Source organism: Melanostigma gelatinosum, assembly GCF_949748355.1.
Source record: "Melanostigma gelatinosum genome assembly, chromosome: 13".
Classification (NCBI taxonomy): Eukaryota; Metazoa; Chordata; class Actinopteri; order Perciformes; family Zoarcidae; genus Melanostigma; species Melanostigma gelatinosum.
Genome location: NC_136646.1, coordinates 13,023,822 through 13,049,010, shown reverse-complemented (window position 1 = coordinate 13,049,010; position 25,189 = coordinate 13,023,822). Strand labels below are relative to the sequence as shown.

Sequence of the window (25,189 nt, the reverse complement as noted above, 5' to 3'; positions counted from 1 at the left end):
ATAACTTGAAGATTGCATTTTCTCTACATAGAAAAAAAATGTTGAGCTTTTTATAAAAGGGAAAAAAAAGAAAAGTTGATATTGAAAATATTGATTTAAGATATAAAAGCTGATGTATAAATATTGAAGTAAACAACATAGGAAATGTTTGTACAACAAAGTTTTAGTTGAGACAAACAGAAGATTTCCAGCGTCCATCAAACAGAAAGATGGAGCTGTTACTACAGCCACTAATGCAAATAAAGATAAAGCTTTGCAACATCTTTATCCTTTGCAACCCTTTACAATAACAATATGTATATTTCTGAATTTATTTCTCACTAGCTCCATTGATTGTTATTGTAAAGGGTTGCAATGAATATACCTTATATATATAAACATATAATCAAATCTAACTCGTGTTGACATTTTTCCAATGAAAGCAGCTTGCAGCACTAGCTCCAAAATCTAAGCCACTCCCCCCAAAAGAGTCATAATGAGTGTAAACAACGAATATAGCTATTGTTCGTACTCACAGCTGTTGAACTAGCAGTTTGTGACACACAATGAGTGCACCGGGAAGGTATGCGCAAGTAGACAGGTAGGAAGGACGACAAGGGGCTTATTGCAGTCCTGCGACAGCCACAGATTCCTGTTGTTTTGTCTCGTTATTTTTATTTTTGTTGCCAGAGCATGATTTACAGTTTCATCTAACGTAACAAAAAATGTATTTGAAGAAGATTACCAACCCTAGCTTTACTTTTCAGTATTTCCCCCCATAAATCTAGTGGCCACGAGTTTCATACCAAGTCCAATGTGTCAAAGCACAACAAATAATTGATGCCCAACATGCTGTTTGTTACGAATGCCAGTAGATTTTGGGGTACTGAGAAGGCCAGTGAGCTGCCAACTAGAAAAGAAACTAACGACTAGTTCACACAGCAAGTTCTTGTAAAAGGACACTTTGAAATCTTTTGAGATGAAAGTTGGGAAATGTCAAAATAATCAGCTGACCCTGGCCCTTCTAAATGTTTCATGTCAACCAGCCATACTGCTTGCAGATATATGGGCACTTGGCCATAATCCTCCCCATCAATTTCAGCCGCACGCCCTCCTCTCCGTCACTCTGCTCCCTCCCGAAAGCGCCTCTCACAGAGACAATCATGCAACACTACGAACAATGAGAGTTGTTCGTTTGATATTGTCCAAATCCACTCACCAGCGGTGGTTGCTCAAATTAGTGCGGCACGCTATCTCAGCCTCTTTTCTTATCTCTTTCCTCTGAGCGGACCAAATTGCTATCACCAAATTTCATATATCATGTGCTGAGAAATCAGAGGGTTTAAATCCTCTTTAAATTCACATCATGTCACTCAAAGTCCACAGCTTTCGTTCAGTCTTTTTTTCTTTAATGTACAGCTGTTGCAGTTTTTCCATTTTGTTTTGATGAATGTGAAATTGAATAAGTGGTGAAACCCGTGTTCAAGCTCTACCTTGTGAATAACACACACTAAATTGCTATGCAAGCCTTTTGTTTTTTTTAAATCTGTGTGTTTGTTTATGCCACAATCGAGGTCATCTTTGCAGACTCAGCCAGCACAGGAGTGGAGATTATTTATTACTTTCATTTTTTGCTGACATAAAGTGGAACAACTCCCTGTTTCTGTCACTATGTTAGTCTTTCCCAAGGGGGTTTGGCTCAGTGGTGGAGCGTTTGACTGCAGCTCAAGAGGTCCACACTTCAACTCCGGGTTTCCCCTTTTATAAGGCAAAAATAAACAATAACATTATATAATACTTGGGCCAGAAGAAATTCTGCTCGTGGTTCCACCTGTGAATAAGTATATTCAAGCGTGCATCAAAACTAAATGCATTGAATTGTTTGAGTGTGTGGTTGATGTATGCTCTCCTTCAACAATGCAATGTTCAAAGGAAATAGAAGAGCAGCTCAAAACTATAGACAAATAAAATAAAGAATGTGGATGGTGGTGAAACAGCTCCAGAAAAATATTGATAAAAGAAAGTAATGAATCTTTAAAAAGACATTTTGTTTTTTGTGTTTGCAAAGTATATATATGCAAAGTTGTTGCATAATATTGTATTCCTTCCAGTTAGTATATAGCGATAAAGTATGTGTATTTTTCTTATATAGCTAAATTACTCTGACAGTTAACAGTTGTAGCCCATACTGTATGGAACTGCAGTGGAACTCCAGCTGAGCATTATTGCTCATAGTTCGGATGAGCTGTGAACAACAACTACTTTAATGAACAATAATGCTGTTGCTTCTCTCTCTGTCATAGCAGTTTGCAGTAACTCTTAAGACACATTCCAGAGCAGTGCCAACTCATACTCGTGATCTCTTTTGTCTTCAGCGCAGCACTAGAAAGACTGTTGATATTAGATGTCTCTAAATTGTGGTTGGTGTACACATGAGATGATCTGTTGGCTTCTCCACAGAGACAATATGTGTCAGACCAGAGTTAACAACGCGGTGCGAATCGTTTGAGTCGGAGCGGCACAGGAATATAAACTCTGTATCTTTCATAACACTGCATTTGCAAGTGAAGTGACATGTTATTTGGATCAAGTCCGAGTTCTATATGATCTTATTTAGGCTCTTTCTGATTTGGGTCAATGGCTCATAATATTTAGCACTAACTGTGGTATATTAGCCTCCCTGGGTACAACTTTACCGGCCCTATGTGCATAAGTCTGGGCTTCTGCTCCTCATGTATGCACTTGGACTATTCAAATGATTGCATGCATGTGTCATTTGATTACACACAGAATTCATACATACATAATATACATGCGGTCTGACAGCATGAGGATCATGTCAGATTATGTCGCAAAGAAACCTCATTTCTCGTACCGCTCCACAGCGTAAGAGCAAGAGTTGTTGTGCTTGACGTTTGAACTAAAGTATAAACACTCCTATGTTCTGCCTGAAATATTTGATATTCTCAGTGCATATAAACAGCTTTCAAAATGATGTATGTAGCAGCAAGTCATTAAACAGACTGCTCATAGATGGATTGAGGAGATTGTTGTTTCTTAACTCCCATAATCCTTCAGCCCGTCTGCATGAGCCAAACTAATTTGGCTCATTTGACAGTGTATCGTCCATGTAAACATCAAAGCACTTTTAAGAAGAGGTTTGAGTGACACATTCATCGGATGTCTTGTCATTTTTTTTTCTTCACATTACAGTTTCACTCAAGCCATAACAGCAATTTCTCTATTTCCGAGTTGTAGACAGACGGGCTGCTATTAATGTGCGTTGAGCCTGACACAGCAGTGTCATCATGAAATGGGGATTTCATGGAAAAGTTTTACTTCCTTGCAAGAAGAGCATCTTTAAAGATGACAACACAGTCCTCATCAACGCGTGAAGTGAAGGTTACCACCAGAAATTTGAATTTGAATGACAACTTCCTGATGGTAAACCTTCGGAGGACTGACTTAACTCCAGCCAATGAAAGGACCACACTTTTAAAACACTTCCTCCCCTGCTATCAAGTTCACGTAAACCACTCAGTGTTGTGTCCCACTGTACCGATCCACCACTGTCACTGACTGAACCAGTAGCTTTAGTGGAGCTCTGCAGGACTAGCAGCAGACTGAAAGTACTGAACGAAAGACTGACCTAACTTGTTGTTTATGAAATTACATAAACAACATGTTAGCTGGAGCCTCCTGTTCTCTTTGTTTAACTATGTAGATGTGGATTTTGTTCAGGATGGGAAGATGTGTTTCAAGATATGATATGTCTGTTGCTTATAAAGCCAAGGAAAGACACATCATGTCTGCCCAGCATGAAGAGAGAAACCAGGGAGCAAGAGACTGTCTTGGCGTTTGGGTCGGGTGAGCAGCATCCAGTGGACTTCATTTTGCCAAATGACATCCCACCGGTATAAGTCATTGGCCAAACATTTGACAGCAGATCGGGAGGTCTCCTGTTCAACTTTGGCTGCCTCTCTTGTTTACACAGTGACAGTATGGATTTTTTTTATGTCCCTGAATCTAAAACCAAAGTGTGATCAGACTCAGCGAGAAAACACTGTTGGTCAATAAGTTATTTCACTGACCAAACACATCAACTTGTATTTGTTTGAAGTTGAAGGATTGAGGCCAAGAGCTTATAATGTTCCTTAATCTCCAGTCAGGCATCAATAGCAATTTGACAATCAGACGGCATAGCTCACTAGAAAATTTGATTATTGATCAAAAAGGTATTTGGATCAAGACTCTTGATCACCCACTACAGATCCCTGTCCTTCCTAAAGACTAAATGGGCCTATGGTAAAGAGGGTTGGAGTGGAGGGGGTTAAATATAGGCTATACTTGGTTAAAATAAGCATTAACATCCGCTATAGGTCAGATATCACAAATATTGTCCAACTAACAGTCAAGATACACATAATTAAATACTTCAGAGAGAATAGGAGGGAATTACACATTTTTATATTGTTCAAGGTATTGATATTTAAGACAAAATCAACACCTGATAAGAGTCTGATTGAGGAGGAATAGCTCAATGGTTCCCAGTTCGATGCTGTGATCCCACATAAAACCTCTAGGTGTCAACGCGGTGTGGAAGCACTGGAATATGTAGCTATCGTGATCAAACACATTTCACAAGCAGAATATACATGAGCCACAATAAATGCTTCGAGACAAGTCAACAGGGTAATCTGTCAGGCAACATTAATGTGAAAGGCTTTACTATTTTAAATCATCTTCTGTTAAATTGCAGGAGTATCCTCACAAGCTGCTGCCTCAGTACAAAATGACTTCATTGAATCAATATAGATGCAAGATGCTCACGGCAAGTGAAACAGCATGTATCTGATCATTTTATTTAGTACTGGTGTAATCACTGCTGCTGATTAGTGCTGGAGCCAGGCGGGGGGGGGGGTTGTTATTAGTTTAATTACCTGAAGTGGAAGTGACTTGCTGGAATGGAAACCTGTAGACTTTCAAAATGCACTGGTACATATATTTCCCAACAGTGGCTGCGATGTTACTTATATTTAGGAGGAAGAATTACTCTAGGACGAACAATTACCAATAAATAAATCCAAAATAAATGTAGAAATACAAAAATAAATATATAAATTAATGCTGAAATGAATGCAAATATGATATATACAAATATATACAATAAAAATGCACAATATATACAATGAAAGAGAGTAATATTACATTATTTAGCTATTATTTATTTCAGCATTAACTTATTTTAATTGTTTTGTGTCTGGATTCATATGGAATCATATGTCATATGAGAGTTGAACGGGGGACCTCTTGATCTGCAGTCAAATGCGCTACCACTGAGCGATACCCGCTTACGCCGTACTGTGAGGCTCGCTTAAGGAATCATATTAGCAAACAGTAGAGGGGCTTCAAGCTCAATGGAAAAGCCGTCAGAGGCTGCAGCTCTTTACATCCAGATCTTGTTGATTTCATCTCTGCTTAACTTTGTCAATATAACTACGTCTCTTGTGTTTAATTTGTTGACCACTGACTCTGTGAAATTAGTTTATAAGAGCCATGTATGCCACCCCGGTACAACAGACGTATATATATGACCTTGTATTGTTACTGTCATGTGGCTAGTTATTGATAAAACCTCTTAGATATTCCTTTGTATGGTATGCCCACACTATATGTGTGCTGCAATAGCCGAGTGGTCCACAGATGTAATGCCGAAAATCTTGCAAATTAGTGACGGTATATATTTTTTACTGTGGGTAGTTAAAAGAACAAGTATCAATACATTATAGTGAATATCATTTACAACTGGAGCTATTAAATGCAGCGTTATGATAAGGGGGTATAACTCAGTAGCAGAGCATTTGACTGCAGATTAAGAGGTCTCCAGCTTAACTCTGGATGCCCCCTCATTAACAAAGATGAGCTTTTTCTTCCACAATATGTCTGCTTTGCACAGACAGAACTGATAAAACACTTTTTAATAAATTGATCTTTCCGTGCTCAGCATTAGTTTGTGCATTTCATTTATTTTCCTAACCTTTTCTTTTGAACCCCCTATAATTAATTGCAATACAAAACAGATGACCATATCTGTTTTGGGGATTTGTCTCCATCGCATGCACAGCAGTGGGACTGAGCCACACTTTAATTCATACTTTGCCATAAAAAGTCATTGACTCCTCAGCCTTTGAGATTCTCATCTCTAATTAACGCCGAGGAGACGAGTTAACCTGAGTTGAACGGATGGTCGTGCGTCTCGGCGAACATGTGTTCGTTATCATTCACAATCATGTGTGCCAGGACACACATGCACACGCTAGGAGGCTATCGTCTCCTCAGGCTCATGCTCTCACCTGCACGCTCAGAGACTCATTAGAGAAGGAAGGAAGGAGGAAGGAGCTGAGGGAGGGAGGGCAGAAAGAGGAGGAGGAAGGAGGATCTGTGTGTGAATGAAGGCAGTGTGTGTGTTGAAAAATATGTCCCAGTAGCCAACGTAAAGGACATTGGTGAAGCAAAGTGTTCCTGAGGGGGAAAATGTGCTCTGTGTGTGTGCATGTGTGTGTGTGCATGTGTGTGTGTGCACCTGGGTGTGAGTTAGGCTGAGAGTGATTCAGAATTAGATGTTTCTTGTTGTGTCTTCAGGCGGGGATGGAGCGTATTCGACGTGTGGATGTGTCTACATGTGTATAGGTGCATGTGCAGAGCGCCTTTGCCTTTGGTGACAGGTTTAGAGGGCAGAGCGAGTGTGTGTGTGGGTGGGTGTTCTTGTTTAAACATTTTAATGTGTGTGCTGCACAAGCTACTGTACATGTGTGTTATTGGTATTCATATCATTCACATTCTCCAGGGAAGTGGCCAGTCTTCCATGAGAGTGCGTGTTCACTGCTCTGACAGATCTGTTCCTGAGGCGGGTGCTGCTGTTAAATATCACACACCTGGATGCACAGCGTGTGCCGCTCCCTTGCCGCTGAAAAGCCGGGCAGAGGGAAGACGGATGAAGGAGAGAGAGGTTTCTTTTAATAACATCCCAAATATATATATATATATATATATATATATATATATATATATATATATATATATATATATATATATATATATATATATATATACCACTGCTGATTTCAAAATGCATCTACTGTTTCTGTGTGTGCTGTGAAATGAGAAATGGGAATTGGTGAGTAGTTGGATTTAGTTTATGTATGTGTGTGCATTTTTTTCTGATGATTGAAGATCAAGAAAGCTGGTTTGTATCTTTATAATACTGCATATTTATACATGTATGAAAAATGATGTAACATGATTCACCGGTGGTGTAAGACCTACTCAGATCTTTTACTTTACCAACCTACAGTAGTGATAACAGATTGTGAAAACACGTAACAACAATTAACAGTTCTGCACTTAATATTTTAGAGAATTGTTTCAAGCAAAAAGTAAAAAAATGAAAGTACTCATAATGCAGAATGATGCATTAAATGATATGGTATGTACTGTATTATAATATGGTATCATTGTGATTTAACTTAATCACTGTAGGTTTGTTTAGTTACACATATTAGAAAAAAAATGAATAAACGCAACTCTGAACAAAAACAATGATGAAGAAAATTATGAGTAATTATACAAATACGCAAACAAGCAGACTCAGTAAACAGAAGTTCATCAAAAGTAACCATTGATATTTTAACAAGCTAGGAGAGAAACACTTAATGAAACTCATCACCTTAATCTTCAGTCAAACATAAAGAACACACAATTATATCTTCTTGATATCATTTCATCTTTCACATTATATCATATTTAATAAGGTCTGGAAACTCTTAATATGCAAGGTAAATATAAACAACATCTATCAAATAAATGTAGTGGAATAAGAAGTACAATAGTTCCCTCTGAAGCGCAGAGGAGACCAAAAAGGAATTCACTCCGCACATGAAATCATGACACAAATGCTACCTGATAACGATCAGTTTCATGAGTAACACACAACCCAGTCCATGCAAACTCATCGGGGTTGTGTAAATTCTGAAATGTTAATCTGTTATTTGTAATTCTGAAAGTGGAAATGGGTGCACGTTTACTTTGAAATGCAAAATCATTTTGGCAGTATGTAAAAGATTGCAATTATTATAATTATTATTATTTTGCAGATCTTGAAGTTGAACTGTCTGTATAGGCCTGATGCATTCACTGCCCTCGCCTTTGTGTTTGTAAAGGACTTTGGGAACCCACTTATGCAGCTGGATTTGCATTGAGTGAATTGAAGCGACATATTTAAATGGCATCAGTCTTGCTATTAAAGCTCAGCAAAACATCAGACAAACAGGGGGGAGCATCTCTCTCTCGCTCGCTCGATCTCTCTCTATGTCTCTCTCTCTGTCTCTTTGTATATATGTGTGTGTGTGTGTGTGTGTGTGTGTAGAGGAGCAGGGGGAGTACTGTCCCTTGCCTATGCTCAGTGTGTGCAGCAGCTGCAGTTTTCAGCCTCAGTCTACACTGCAGGGGCCATTCTGCTGTTTGAAAGACTGATAGCTACAAAGAGCAGAATGGGGACGAGAGATGACTCCGGGGAGAGCGCTGATGGCGCGTTTCAAACACACTCTTTCCCCCTCTGCGTGTTGCAATTCAACATTTGCATGAAGTGAAAACAAAAACCCCGGTTTCCGGGTCAAGGATTCATGGCAGGCTAAAAAAAAATAAGGGTCGCACGATTAGGAGCTGTTTTTTGGATGAGGCGAACACGAGGGTAACGCGGCCATCAAACCGTGGGTCGATTTCACAACTGGCCAGAGGGCAGGGGAATCCTGACTGAATTTGGAGAGAGTAGTCCCCTCCTATCCTTTGTTGTCCTCTGTGCGTGACACAGGGGAAAAAAAAGAGCATGGATACAGATGCCGACCTACGCCTGATGCACACATATATTACAGAGGAAAACCCTGCAAGCGAAGCAATCAATTCTCACACTCTATAGAAACAAATAGGCATGCATATACATTTAAACACACAAAGGGAGCTAAACACGCATGGCGCCCACAAACTAATGAGACAGAATTGAAGAGAGTGCATGAATAGAGTGCCCTGTTTCAGCCCATAGTACCAAGTGCTGTGCAGAGACAAAGCTCTCATCCATAGTCTGGCACTAAGGGTAGAACATGTAGTAGCTCGCAAGCCAGCGCACAGTATAGAGATATTAAAATATTACAAAGCGGGGGGGGGACTCGGCATACTACTATCCTTCCTCACCATCCCCCACCTTCCTCCCTGTGGGCCCTCGCAACCCGCCCCCACTAATCCCAGCACACCCTCACCCTTCTGCTAACCTCCCTCATTCTGCTCTCACTACTGGTCTCTGTCCCCATCCCCCGCTCCAAAACCTTCACTTCCTCATCATCATCCACCAAGGACCAGAAAGACAGACACTCTTTACACATCACTTACACAACATGCCACTGGATGAAAATAATGGTTCATTCCAAGCTGAAGGTAATGTATATACACATACAATCTGGGCCAGTAACCAGCTACCGGTATATAACCCAACCACAACCCTGGATGATGATATAAATAACAGATTTGTCCTTGATTACTGCAACTTGTGTTTTTTTTCATTATTGATTAATCTATAGACTTTAGTTTTAGTTTGGGGGGAAAAACAATCAAATGAGTAAGATATTACCAATGCATTGGAATAGGGTGTAGCTCAGTGGCAGCGCATTCACCTGCTGATCAGAAGGTCCCCACTTCATCTCTGTGTGTTCTTGCTCGACCAACTTTGTCTTTTTGTTCTGTGCCGAACGCTGACGCCAACATTTCTAACAGTGTGTGGAATGCGAGAAGTGGATTTAAAAGAAGCAAGACACTACCGAGTTCAACTCTAGATGTCCCCTGCAACTGTGTAGATATAACTCAAGTACAATTTTTACTGAGTCCTCTCTGGGAATGGTGTTTATGTACAAAGTAGCTCTGTTTCGAGTGTCCATGGCAGCCACTGAGCCGCAAACAGAGAAGAGATAACGGTTTCCAAGTGAGAGAAGTTTAGGAGTGTGGATGAAGGGGTCTACATTTTTTTTTCTGCGTCACATTTTTTTAACCCCCCCCCCCCCCCCCCCCCCCCTTGTAACTGCATGTTCATGGAAAGTGTAGTGTCCAAAATGTAAACCTTCTTTTCAGAGGTGACACCTCTTTCTCTTAAACAAAGATTTTTCCCAAAACCATCCTGAGAAAAAAAGGTATAAATAGAGCGGGTGATAAAGCCACATTCAAATGATTATGATCTCCTATTTACTGAAAGAAGAACAAAGATTGCCCTCAACCCCCTTAATCTTGGTCTTTATCAATGGTTTCTGAGCGCAATGGTAGTGAATGGTTACACACGTGCCACAAAGTCACTGGTGTAATTCCAGCCGTGGACCTTTGTTGCATGTCATACCCCCTTATCACCTGTTTCCTGTCTGCCTTGTCACTGTCACTGTCCAATAAAGGCCAGAATGCCAAAGAATTATCTTTAATAAATAAATGGTTTCCATTCTTCCGTCAGATGAAGGTAGCATTAAAACTAGCTCTTATTTTGAAGGGGCACTCAAACCGAAGGCAACGCTAAAATGGAGGAAGGTGTTAAGAAAGCCTTTAGCTCATGGCAGAAAAAGTATTAAAGAAATTGTCAAAGAAGTTATGCTGCAGACAATTTAGCTTTAGCTTTTAAAAAATCTGTTTTTTTTAATCAGGGTGAAGAAATAAAATGTGCTAAGTTAAAAAACCACATTTGTTGTGTTTGTGTGGGCCAGTGCACACAAAACATCTTGCTCTTCTCCGACACATGACTGCTTTCAGTGAGAGGCAGCAGGGTTGTGAAACAACCCCCCACAGAGCAAAATATGTACAGACTTCAACACAAGGGTCAATTACTGCACACACAAAAACACACACATTCTTCGCTTATTGATAAGATTGATTTCTTGTCTCCAGATGTACTTCCCTGCCAGCCGATGTGTGCAGGAGCTGATTAGATTGGTGATTTATGACTGGCCATAAATAATGGGTCTCTGAGCTCAGCTGAGAGGAGAGGCGCTGGGGATGCACGGTGAGAAGACAAATGGGTTAAGCGAGGTAAAGCGGGACAGAGGAAAAGGAGATGAAGGGGAACATAAGAGCATTAGCCTGCTCCTGCACAGAAGCCTGGCTTCCCTGTGAAGCTCATTGTCTCGGGCCAAAGCCGACCTGAGACCTGCCAACTTCACTCACCCCCCTCTGCTTTGTCAGGGCTGACAATGTCAACGCTCACCAAAGAGATGACAAACAGACTTAAAGTGAGGTATTAATCGTCCGTAAATCACAAACAGGTCCCTGAGGATGTAATGCAATCCAACAACACTAATGAGTGACTGATTAACAGCGGTCCTATTGAAGTTGTCCCGTTCTTAGCAACCTGACATTTCACTTTAAATAAGTTAATAGCTTAACTTCCCCCCCTGTAGCTAGCGTGAAATTGGCACTTAGAGCATCATGAGTATAGTGGACATCTATTTAGGGTGTGACAATGAGTCAATCACTTAGAAACACGCATGACTTCCTGCTACAATTAATTAGCATTGTGTAATGAAAAGTGGCTTTGGCCCAGCGGCAGCGGGGCTGTTTGAATCAGACATCTTAGCGGGGCAACCATTGACTTCACCATTCAAGCTATACGTGCTGCTGCGTTCAATGGCGGCAGCTCCACACACACACACACACACGCACACACACACACACACACACACACACACACACACGGACATGCTGCCAAATGCCGCTGCCAGCCGCAGTTGAATTTGTTTACTCCAGATAAGTCGAGACATCCTTTCCATCAGAGAGACTAAATGCTGAGAAGATGATTTTGGCTGAGCTTGTGTAGAAGGTGGACATCTGTGCTATAACACACGTGCATCGTCACGATGCACAGAGCAACTCCATATTCTAATTAAGGTTTTATTTAGGTTAAGCTATATTGCCATCAACCCTTGATAATCTGCAACTGAGTCTCCCTGCTGACATGAATGAATCACTTTAACGCCAATGTTCATGTTCACCTGTGGTGACCGGCCATGAGATTAAGCATTCTGATGCCTGCTGTGCCCTGCCTCTCTCTTTGCTATACATTACAATGTTTGGACTCGGATCATTTATTCATCATGTGTTCATGTTTAATGCATAGAACATTGTAATCTATATCTTTCGACAGACTCCTAAGAAAGAATACATTTAAAACCAAACTGGCTCAGGAAGACAGCCTTACAAGTCAAAGATTTATTTTAATATAATACAATATCAAGAAAAAATAATGATGTGTTCACCTCAAGATCAAATAATACTGTTAATGCAGTAACTTCTCAGTATCAGAGTATTTGAGAGAAACTGTAACATGCAACGATTCAAGATAAGGTTAACAGGAATATCATAAAGAATGTCAAACGTTAAATCTGGGAAGAATGGAGTCTTGCAGGCCTAAAACATTGATCTCTTGCTTCCCTGAAATGTACACCATGTACATCTCAGAAATGAGAACACATCATCTTCTGTACAACATTTTCTCGTATTTATAACAACTGTATGTTTGTTGCCTTGAGGAGGTAATTCACTCGCTGCCTTTAGGATGTTTTAGCAGATTCAATCAAGCAGACCCAATCAAAAAAAAGAATACGAAATGTGTTGTTGACCCTGACCCGTTTCTTTTGACAAACCCACGGGGCATCATTCATATTTATATCCAGCCATGAATGACAGGGGACAAGGATCTCCCAAGCTATTATATTTCTGGGTAACAACTCAGTTTGAGTGCATGGCATCCATCCGCCATCCTTCACTTTCATCTGACTGCACCATGGACACTATCACGCCACTGCCACTGTACTCGCCTTAGGAGTAAAGCAGGCGGACTGAAGGAAGGGCTGAGGTTTATCACACCACAATACTAAGAGTAAGAGTTGATACAGAGTTCAGCCTGAATTCATTAAAGTGATTCACATCAGCCTCGGCTGTACTTTGTGTTTCGTGTTAATTAGCAAACATTAGCACGAAACTAAGATGACCATGGCAAACATTAACCATGATAGTATTGTTATTGTGAGAATGTTAGCATGCTAATGTTAGCATTAAGCTCAAGTACAGCCTCACATAGCTGCTACAGTAGCATGGCTGCACACTCTTCTTTTTTATCTTATCCTCCAATTATCAGAATGCAACTTTTTTAGTAAGGATGCTGCGATAGCGATATCTGGCTAATACTGACTCAAATAGCTGGACTGGTGACAATGGGGCCAATCGTTTTATTTTAATTCTATGTTTAGGTGTCAATAACATTATATATTTCTGTTGTATTTAAAAGGTTTGTTGCTGGTGTACAATTTGTTAGTTTAATAATTACATAACATTATGTTATAAATTAATATTTAAGTATTTACTTGTCAGCCTATTGTTTTAAAAAGTGAAGAAATCAATGTGTAAGTCATGCCTGATGTTTCCTTACACGTAACATAATGATACTCGTCTCTCTCAGGCAGACATTCATTAAACACAACTCAATATCAGCCCAGTGTTTACCCAAAGCCCAGGTATCAGCATCAGGATAGAGACTGAAAAAGTTGGATCGGTGCATCTCAAATGTAGGTATGCCAAAAAATGAATATTAATCAGGTTGTAGCCCTGACTGAAATTTGTTTTTGTTGTTATTCACATACAGTAACTGCACTACTTAAAGACCAAACTATTTGCTACTTAATTTATGAGCTGCTACCATGAACTTTTAATATAAATCCATAATTGTATGTAACAAAACTGCTCCAAAGAATATGTCGTATACTGCTTCCATTGTTTGCTGCTCTCAGTCAATGTTTTTTATTCAGAAACATACCCAGGCTCTTTCTTTGTTATTGCTGTTGAGGTGTCTTCTCCATGAGCTGTCTTTTATTGAGGATTTTGTTTGGTGTTTAGAGATCAAAACATGCCAGCGACTACAAAACACGATGAAATGGAGGCGCAGAGAAATAGAGGAGGCAAGTGAATGCAAAGCTGCCAACATTAAGAATTGATTCACAGTTGCAGCCAAGTCCAGCAGATGGTGAGTGAATGTAAACGGAACGGAGCAATCAAATACCCTACAAACACTTCAAGGATGCAGAGAAGGGGAGCAAAGACGGAAAAGGTGCAAGAATGCTGAAGGAGCCGAGAAGGAAACTGACTGACTTGCAGCAATATGTTCTCGCCTACGGTTCTTTTCTTCTAAAGTCTTTTCTGTTTGCTGCTGCCTTTAATTGAACCACATTCAATTAATATATTAATCAATTTCCTGCATTTCTGCATTTTACAACTGTATTTTATTTCTTACATTGTTTTTTAATGCAATGAATGTTCTTAATTGTTTTTAAATCTCCTTTTCTTTTGCCTTATGTTTTGATGCTTTTAATGGTTTTATGTGAAGCACTTTGAATTACCTTGTTGTTGAAATGTGCTATACAAATAAACTTGCCTTGCCTTACGGTTACACTTGCTCCAATGCAAATGTAATCATCCAATCATGCTTGCCATGTCAACTGACAGGTTTGGTTGTGCAAACATTGGATTTTGCTCACACTGATCCTGGATCTAAACCCCAGAAATGCAAGACGGGAGGCTCGCGTTGTCATCAACACGGTCTGGATGTCGTCCAGCAACGCAAAGACAAGAGAAGGAACAGAGTGAAAATAATGGAGGAACAGTATATCTAGTACAGTCTAGTACAGACATATAGCAGTGTGATGTTCATGAAATCAGATTTTTATGATCTCTCAGTCTTTAAAAATCACAATGGAATACACCACAGCACAAGCTGGAGAAAAGACGAGTACAATCAAGAATTCTCCAAAGAAATGAACCCCACCTTCTCTAAGCCGAGAGTATACGGACTCGATTGTTGCCTGCTGAGGCAAATCCTTCAGGCCGCCTCCCAGCCATTGAGTGCAGTACATACAATAACCAAATACAGCACTACATCACAGCAAAGACCACACAGTGCTGTGCTTACATTTGCCCGGATCCAGATACGGGCAGAGTGTATTCTCTTCTTGTTTGGGGCTGTGTATGGCTAAGAGATTAGATAAACACAAGTATCTAATGTAAGATGGAAAAATCATCTGCGGTCTCAGAGGCCACATTGTGTTGTATTCTACTGTCCCATACATAAAAGGGTTTAGCTGCTATCCAGCCAGCCTATATTCTGCTTGAAATTAAACATTTTAAAAGATTTTCATTGAAACCCAGGTCCCATTTTTTTGTTCCACAATAGTCAGAGTCCCCATCAAGAGATCACATGGTTACACCTGAGGCAGGGTAGCCAGCACAAGCGCTTCTGCCTGGATAGGACACGCCCCTCTCAGGTGCAATCACTTCACCCAAACCAGAGGCTATATATACTGCCTTGCTCCCTGTGCTGTGCTTTTTATGGTTTGTTTTTTTACTGCCTCTCTTCAGCCATGTTAGCTTAAAGCACACACACAGATTGATGAAGAAATCTACAAAGAAAGGGGAAAAAAATGAACCAAGAGGCTTTAATTGTGAAGCAGCCAGACAAACACAATGCATCCGTCACCGTGGTTAGCACCATCGATTATCAACAATGAGACAAAGGGCATTTTTGTAATTCCCCCCCCCCAGTGGATCAGCTTTATTCTTGCATGGGAGTAATGGAACAAGAAGGAACGTTGCCAGTGAGCTGTCAGATAAAGAGCTGCAAGCCTTCAACTCAACAAGGTAACCAGCTTTGCTTTACTTTTCTGTGTGCTGCTGTTTTGTGTAAAACAAATCGCATGAAATCAGATCGAGGTTTCATTTCTTTTTACCAACTTACACTGTTCGGTTGCACTACACCTTCATTTCGTCTGTTGTACTCTGACAAAGTAGCTGCTCGATGGGATTCTGCTGTTGGATTAAACCACAATTGCTGTTTTCCTGGTAACCACGGGTGTTGCAAATTCTGAGCGTTACAAGACAAAGCGAATAAGAATAAATCATCCGGGTTAATGCACGAGACGGGTTCGCGGACCTCAGTGGGGAAATGGGTGTGTCTGCCCTGAGGGTTGAACATTTGGGGGGTATGAGAGCAGTGATGAGATCCAGAGACAAACACACTGTGCCAGTCGAGGAAGCTGCTGCTGCTCTCCCCTACGGCCTGCACATACAATCACCAAGTCATTATCATTCTCGGAAAACAAACTGGTTTTTTATATATCGTCTTTATGTAAGCTATCTGTCTTAAGGCTTCTTTAGGAGAGAGCCACAGTTCCCTCGACTCCTAAAAACTGCATTCAAGACTGCCGCAAAGGCCCGATCCAATAATAAACAGAAAAAAGGAAAACAAAATAGAAACAGCATTTCTGTCAAGTGAATCTTTTTTTAGTTGTATAAGTGGTGGACCGTATGGCTATCATCAAGGCTACACAGCACGAGAGCATCTGTGCGCTCCTTTGGGCTTCTTCCTACCCATCACACTATGGTGGGCCACGGCTCTGATAATCCTGAGGCCTTGTGGCCATGGAAATCCACTCATGTATGAATGTTGCTTTGTTTAAACATGACTCCAGGAGAAGAGACAGAGGACAGGACTGTCCTGGGAGACAAATCATGTGTCGGTGATGTAACGGGGAAGAGAAAAGCAACAGGGAGTCGCTGCTTTGGTGTTTTGTTGCCCAACAAATATGGAAACAAGAGGAAGCTGACATTCTGTATTTAGAATGTAAATCCATCACTATCAAATCAACCTTTCTATGAAAAAGTAAACTGAGATTTAAAAAAATATATATTTTTCAAGTCAATGCTGGGCTTTGCATTCAGTGTACCCTTAACAATTGTTTCCCTTTTTGATTGTTTCCTAAATTCATCAATTTAATCCACATTGAGTGGGCTTCTCTTTGTCCATCTCTACCTCTTGCTCACGCTATTCATGTACCTGCTGCTTGCACCTTCACAAAAAAGGGAGGATTTGCTTTTCTTGGTTTTATTTCATTGTAAATTTTTTATTCTTTTCAATATTTTTTTTTTGAGTGTTGGTCAGACAAAATAGAAAGTTTGCAGACGTCCCTTTCGGCTGTGGGAACTTGTGGTGGCTGTTTGTTTTATTGACGACCACAAATAAATGCAAAGCAAATAATACTAAATTATTAAAGAGAGTGCTATTTAGAATCCTAATGGGATCATTTTACAATCTATGGCAGAGGAGTTCAATTTCAAAGTAAAACATTTATCAAGATAAACTAATTTGAATGGTAAACTAGGGCTGCAAATATTGTTTTTCTCATCATTCAATTTGTCTAGTTTCTTTATTAATCTTAATCTAATCTTAGTCTAGTAATTATTCATTTTGTCAGTCACAGAAACATTAATTGTTTTTATCTGACTGAAGATGTTCAGTTTACTTTGACATACGACACATAGAAACATATCTGCACATTCGAGAAGCTGGAATCAGTACATTTAGCTTGAAACGTGACTGAAACAAAAAACTACATGTATTACCTGATCAACTAATCATGTCAGCTCATTATTTAATCAGTGATCAGCCTTCAGAAAGCATCAATTTGATTGGAATAAAAGTTACTTCCTCAAAGCTGAAATTATTAAGGACAGACAGACCTTCTGTTACTACTAAACCATCTGAGCCACGCAGTCTACAAAACCCATTGAAGTATTTCAGAAAAAGATCTCGTATTAGAATGATAACACCGTGATCTTTTTGGTAAAATCATGAATATATTTATGGGTATTGTTGTATATTTAAAAACCTAGATCTAACCTTAATCCAGACTCTGCTGCAACAAATCCTCAAAACCTACTCTAGTTATTTCCAAGGCTTCAGTAAAGCTCCAGTTAAATCTAGTGGTATGAGGTTTCCATAAGAGACTTAATAAACACTGAGAATGACCCTAGAGCATCTCAGTGCCTGGAGGAACATGTTGTATATGGAACAGCGGCTAAAAATAGCCCGGTGCTAGCCTGTCTCTTTCTCGCGTTTTATTAGTGTCACCCCTTGTATTTGCTTATTAGCCTATTCTCTGTGACATTTAAAGAGCCGCCACTCTGCTGGTTCACATGGGCCTGAAGAGTTTCAAAACACAGCACACTCAAGAAATAGACCAAACTGCTGGTGTTTACATGCTAACATGACTCAATACTTGTATCAGCAAAGGTGGAAATAATGCTTTCAGAGAGAGAACAAGTTATGCAGCCTAAAAACAACAAATTCCCCTTTTGTACTGGAACAGAAATGCTCACGCTGAAATGCATTTATCATGACCTAAATAATTAGCTTGTGTGACACAATGGTGGTTGTGGCCTTTTGCACGATAGCAGGCAGTGGCAGGGAAGGGCGAAAGAGGGAGGAGTGTCTACACAACAGCTGACACAGAACTGATGAAATCAGTAACATGGGCAGTTACATTTTTACACTTCATGCGATCCTTCCTGTGCCCTCAACTGCTTTGGGATTCCGTTGCTCTGTGGTCCAGCTGTGTGTGTGTGTGTGTCTCTCTCTCAGTGTGTGGCAGCAAGGCGGTGACAGGATGTCTGCCTCGGTCCTTGAACCTGGCTGCTCTGTTTTTCCGCCAGTGACAGAGCGAGCAGGACGTCGCCCGAGCATGGCTACCCCAGCAGGGCCAATCAGGCGTGAGCGCTCGTGGACGGAGAAGCGCATTGCCTTCTGCCTGTGCAGCGCTGTGGCACAGATCCCCATCCCCATCCCTCTGCTGATCACTCCGATGTGTGTTTGTTCAGATAATGAAGGTGACTCTGTGTGTTTCATGAAATCTCTGCAGCCTTCTTCTCTGCACCTACGTTGATAGTGTTTCGGAGAATTACACATAGCTGAACGCTGTGGATTTTAAACTTGAAACCGTGACTGCTATGGGTGTATGAAAGTTGAAACCGGCGAGAGTATTTTGGCCCTGAAGCAGATTTTTTTTGGGTCCTTTCATGACATCAAAATTCTGACTAATAAAGTTTTGATGGGGTTAGCAGTGCTGACAAGTTGACTCACTGAAAGTGCAACTGGGGTATATTGAGCGTGTAAATTGAGACTATATTTCCAAGAAGCTTTTTGTAGTAATTGCTTGAACCAGTAACGCCTGTAAAGAAAATGTTACTGGAGCCATTAGAAGTGGTGGGTGGGATGTAAGTTATGGCACATTTCCACCAAGCAGTCCAGTTCAGTTCGTGACACATTAGAATGGGAATTTTCATGTTTCATTGTTGTAGATGGGTCAATAGAACCACTGATTGGTCAGAGAGAGAGTCATCACTAACGCATTACAGGACATCCTGCACAAACCCGCCTTTTTTTTAAATAGCCAAGCCATCATCAACTGAGACTGAGCTGCTGCCTACCCAGAGGGGTTACTATCTGCAGTGGAAACATGGCCTTGAGAATATGACCGGTTGATGACTTTTTAATGTTAAAATATGAACTTCCTGTTTTAGCCAGTTGTTGTTAGCCTACAGGATGTAATGGAGTTTAGCTTGAGAGTTACTTCTGAACCATTTGGTGAAGTTCTGCACAAGAAGAGATGTTTGTTGTTTATTAGAACAGAGCAGTTAAGTTGTTTATTGTCGAAGGTTGTGCTGTTATTTCCAGCTGCTGCTATTGTGCGAAGTGACCAGTAGTAGTGAAGAGATCAGTAAAACAGACCTGATGTTTTACTGAAACAATTCGTGGAATAAACAATTTTCATACATTACAAGTTATTTGTCAAGTGAGAATGTAAGGATTTCATTATTTTCTTGACCATTCTAGTTCATTGAAAGTCCTTGTGTTTTGGACTGTCGTTCAAATAAAACAAGCTGATTGAATCCCTCATCTTGGGCTCGGGTTTGATCGGCGTTTTCCAATATTTCACGACATTTAATAGACGAAACGATTGATCAACCAACAGAGAGAGGTTACCTGCCTACCTGCGCTCACTCTGCCCGTGCACTCATTGTGCATCACCGGAGGCTTCTACAAGGATATAGGCAGAGCAGCTGTTTCTAGCTTGTCAGCAATAAGTTACTGCATCGAAGTCAATTTTCAATCAAATTTCCCAATACGTTCATGTTGGCTTGTAAGCCGTGAGTCCTAACGAAAGCCATACTTAAAAAGCTTACACTTGCTGGTTTCTCCAAAGTTGCCTACCCGAGCTTACCTACTCCGACAACACAAGACAAAAGTTAAGCAGACGTGAGTCACATGAGCACACAGTGAGCGGTGTGGAAGCCCCAAATGTTACCTCACCACCACTGAGCCCAGGACTGTGACTAAAACAAAGAGGGAAGGTTGTGCCATTGGAGACTGACGGTGATTGAAAGGCATCTCTCTGCCATAATTCCTGTCACGTCGTGAGTCCGCCCTTCCTGTGACCCGAGGGAAGTGGCATAAAACCTGTCACCCCAAATCACCGCCCGGCCCACGACAGCCGAGCTCATATGTAAATGTGTCAGCATGCGCAGATTCACGAGTATGACATATCAGTTTGAATATGCATGTTCAACACTGACTGGAGCTCTATGGGAAATAAACTAAATAGAAGTGTGTGCTCTTACTTTGAGAACAACTAAAATGTGTGAAAGTAGAACATCAAATTGAAGTTTGCAGCTCGACTGCATTGCTTTTGTGATGTGGACACATGTGTTGCACCACTATATATGTTATTATTTTTTATTATTTTTTATTTTTTATTTTTCTCTGTGTATGTAATTTATTGACCCTAGGGTCACATTGTGTTTTTTATGCTTTTAAACTTCTGCTCTGTTCAGCACTTTGTGATGTTATGTCTGTGAAAAGCGCTCTATAAATAAATTTCATCCATTCATTCATATTCACATGCATCAGCAGTACTACATGGGTGACGTGAATCACGGCGGTTTCTTTGTTAGTCAGAATCACACATTTCTCTTCTATTTTTAGCAAATTAAAGAGTCAACTGCTGCTGCGTCACCGCATCATGTGCACCGACGCACCTGGAAACGCGGCTGTTTCAGCGACGGGTCAGGGCTGACTGCGAGGCTCGTTTTCACGAGGAGTCATTGTGAGTCACAGAGAGCACGACACAGCCCTCCCCTGTTCGTCCTCCGCTAATATTTGGAGTCTCCAGTGAAATATCAGGCGTTTAGAACACAAAGCATGCTCGGCTGTACTCCTGTACTTAAAACTACAGTCATCTAGTACGTAACAGATTCATCAATATCACTTCAGCTGACTAAAGGCAAATACGTGAAGGTCAAAATCTTTATGATTTCACACCGTGAAGCTCATCATTTCTCAATTTAATGACAATTTAATGATGGTCTTAATCTTAACAATTATCTAAAGACACTCGGGCACATCTCAGAAGCCCACTAATTATTTCCAAACCAATGTTATGGAACAAATTTCACTATATTCACTCAATCTTCTAGATGAGGCTATTCTCCCACAAAATTACCAATTGCACATTCCAGAAATGGTTCCATCACATCGTCCCAATCCATAAGTTACATCTATACTGTACTTTTGAATGGCCAGTACAGCTGCACCAACATTTAAAAGAGAAGGAAATCTTCACCTAGCGAGTAAAAGTGGCTGCATTTGATGACCTCTAACAATTCTAATCACCCGGTAATAGAGAGAGAGAGCATAGCAGCTTCCCTCTGCATTTACTTTAATGTCGTTGACAGGAACTGGCAACCAGAAAAAATGCAGAATGGCGTACACGATGTCAAGCGGAGGGAATCCAGACTAGTTGGCAGGCATGAAGACACAGTTTTCCCTCCCGTGTGCTTCACTCTGAGGATTAAGGCTGGCAGTATGCTCGCGTCTGCTCAACAAGATATAGACATAATACCTTGATATTTCATGTTGCACGAAGCCAGTTAGGGAAGGCTGCAGCGGTAAAGGATCTCCTGCCAGCTCTGCCTACTTATCAACTCATCCACAGCAGTTGCCAATCACTCGCGTATGCTTTTTTTTAAAAACATGTTGACTGTTTTGTGCTGCAAAACACCTGCTCCTCATATACAAGTGGGTATGTTTTTGATGTAGTGGCTAAAATCATAAAATTTACCTCTTACTGTACTGGCTCCACATCACACATTCTGAAGGGAAGAATTGGGAAAAACAGGAAGTGAATTACTCCAATTATTCAAAATAGCTGCCTGTAAAGCATGTAATTGACTTAAACACATCCCGCAGACATTTCACTGGACAATTATGATAATTGTAAATGTCTGATTTCATTGCAAGTGATTAACATAAAAACATTAAAATAACAGCATAGAGAGAGAATTTGATTCACATAATAATCTGGTGATATTTAGGGATTAAAGGGATTTAAATGCTGGAAATGAGGCAATTTAGGATTCAAAGCTATGACTGATGCTGGTGAATACTGTATTGTGAACATCTGGATGAGAGTGGCAGCGCTTTTATATTGATCATATCTTCAGTGGATGGGAACAAACACTGCAGTTTAACACGATATTAAACGAGATCATCTGCGAAATTCTGTCTTTACGTGGCAATAAGAACCCCTTTTATTTCCATTAATATTTCCATGTTAAAGCGTCAGATGAAACTATGATGCATGCAAAGTCTCTCAAGGGCTGCAAGCAAATCTACTGCACTTTTAATTAAATATACAGTTGTCGATTACAACCCCCAGGAGTATTACTCTGGCTTTTCACTGTGAATTGAAAGAGGAACAGCATAATAAATTCAACAGTATTTGACAATGTTGATTTTCCTTTTATATTCATTGATTAAGAATTCAATCGATGGTATTTAAATCAAAGTATCATAAAGCTCTGTATCGAGCTCTTCATCAGGCCTAGACTGATAAAAGGAACCAAGCTCCTTTATGATATGAAATGATTTTGATGGAACATGCTAAAGATTTGAGTTTGTGCTTTGCAGTTATAAAATGTAAATATGTGCATTGACTCAAGTGGGCTTCTGTCCTTAGACTCATTTTAGGTACTTGTCATTACATTTCATGAAAGCGTAAGAGATTAAACCACCCAAATTAATTCCAATTTGACCAACTACATCAGTGAAATGCTACTGAATGCATCAGTAATGGAAATTTAAAAAATATAACAGTAAAATATACTTTAATTTACTTTTGTTTAGCACATGGTCTAAATGTCATACTTTCACGAAGCAATTTGTAAATCAAGACACTAATTTGCTGCATTCACAACTCATAAAAAATACATTTTGAGGTGCCTTTGCTTGGATTATTTCCTTTTGAAGAAACACGGTTGCAACGTTTTTTGTTTTACATACTATTGGATGTGTTAAAAATCAATTTACCAGCCAGCTAAGAGGCTACATTGCTCAGCCTTTTCTAGGACGTCTTGTGATCATTTAATAAGCATCCATGCACAATTTATTGCTTATATGTGCCAAGTCATGTTTGTTTCGGTAGCAATAGTGTTTCTTTCCAAGACTGTAATAATACAGAAAATGGTGTATATTTTAAGTGAAAAAAGGACAGCAGCACATTGGTCATGATACTAACTGAAGTGATGGAGCATTTCATTGCTGCCACACAGAATCTGCTCCTCATCTCTCTCTCTCACTCTCACTCTCTCTCTCTCTCTCTCTCTCTCTCTCTCTCTCTCTCTCTCTCTCTCTCTCTCTCTCTCTCTCTCTCTCTCTCTCTCTCTCTCTCTCTCTCTCTCTCTCTCTCTCTCTGCCTTGCAGAAATAGAAAATGGTATTTAAATCTATATGCAAGGCTGTGAAATGCCAAACTGCACTTACTAGATGGAAAGAAATAAGGAATGGAGGTAGGCATGCTTCTACTGGCAGCTTACCAAAAAATAAATTCTGAATAAATGCATATAACATCCATCCAAATGTTACGTAGAAAGCAAGCATCATTCACTAGCACTCAGCTCTTTCCGTTGGCAATATTGCAAACCCCATACGACTTGAAATACAGCGAAGGTTTTCTGAAGCACAGAAGCTCATATGTGAGCCACTGCTGCTGTGGCGTTGACAAATGCTTCACACAGAAACCAATGTGGCATATTTCAAAGGCATCCAGCACAATGAAACGGTTTCTCATCATTATGAATAATGCCGCTTGCTGACCAGGTTAACCCCTCTGAGTGGTGGGAGTGTTTCTTTTGTACTGACTTAAAAAATGATGCGATAATCACTGAATCAGCGGTTATGTGTGGGGCTGTGGGTAACCATGGGTAACGGCACCATCACGGCTAAGTCAAGTCCTGAGTGCTTTTAGTTGCAAATAATTGTATGTTTAATTGGGCAATATCGTGACCTGGAATGGTAATTGTTAGAAATGTTTTGTGAGCATAAAACCTTTACCATTTAATAAGCTCTACTGCTGTGATCAGCATTTTTGTCATCCTTTTTTAAGAATTCAGCTCTGTAGCATTTGATAATGTGACTGCATAGTAAAAGACAACACTTATACCACAAATCACCACAAAAATAAAAAGGCATTGTTGGCAAGGCTTTTCTACACTTGTGAAATATATTCATCATTCATGAATCTCAAGAGTTTGCCAATAACGTCATTATAAAGTCTGCATGTACTTCCACTAATTTGAACAGCCCCCTCTGGATTTAACCAATCCCTGCACCGCCCATCTACACCATGTTCATGCTGAAATGATTAGAGAACAAAAGAGTATGAGAGATGGTTGTTCAGTCTACTTGATTAGCATAGATTTTTAATGGTAAAATTGCATTTGATGTGAAACTGGTGGGCAGCATATTAGCACTCCAAATTAGCAGCTTCTACGCGCAGTTCACGTCAGCGTCACAAAAGCACGTTTGTATGGAGAAGTTGCTCTCTTGTTGCTCACAGCTTGGCCCTGGCCAACGTGCTACACTTGCATAAAACCAAAGAAAATCCAGTGCAAATTCAAACACAAATGAATCACAAAGATGCAACCGTCGTCTGTGCGTTATCGTGCCCAATCGTGCGTCCATGACCCCCAACATTCACTCTCAGCAGGGGTTCCATTGGGTTAGAAATGAGCACATTTAGAACAAAGATGGCAATTATTACAATATTAGGAATTAAAAGACAAGATCTTACCGCTATGCGAGTCTGTGAAGATGCTTTAATTAATATGTAAGATGATCCTTTTTTGAGGGGAGGGGAGGGTCGTTTTGGTCTTGATGAGGTCCAAACTTGAATCCCACCGTTGATGATCTGCTTCAC

General features: G+C 40.3%; 1 protein-coding gene across 2 annotated transcripts in view; it reads right to left on the bottom strand.

Moving 5' to 3' along the window:
- The window catches only part of gjc1 (gap junction protein gamma 1), a gene marked incomplete at its 3' end in the record, with an annotated part of 33,561 nt that extends 8,372 nt beyond the window's left edge, over positions 1 to 25,189 (bottom strand). Inside the window, exons 1-2 of one of the 2 annotated variants that reach the window (XM_079281460.1) lie at positions 25,064 to 25,096; positions 22,056 to 22,086 (exon numbers count right to left, since the gene is read on the bottom strand). Of the gene's footprint in view, positions 1 to 22,055; positions 22,087 to 25,063 lie in introns of both variants that reach the window. The other variant, XM_079281461.1, reaches the window with a different exon arrangement.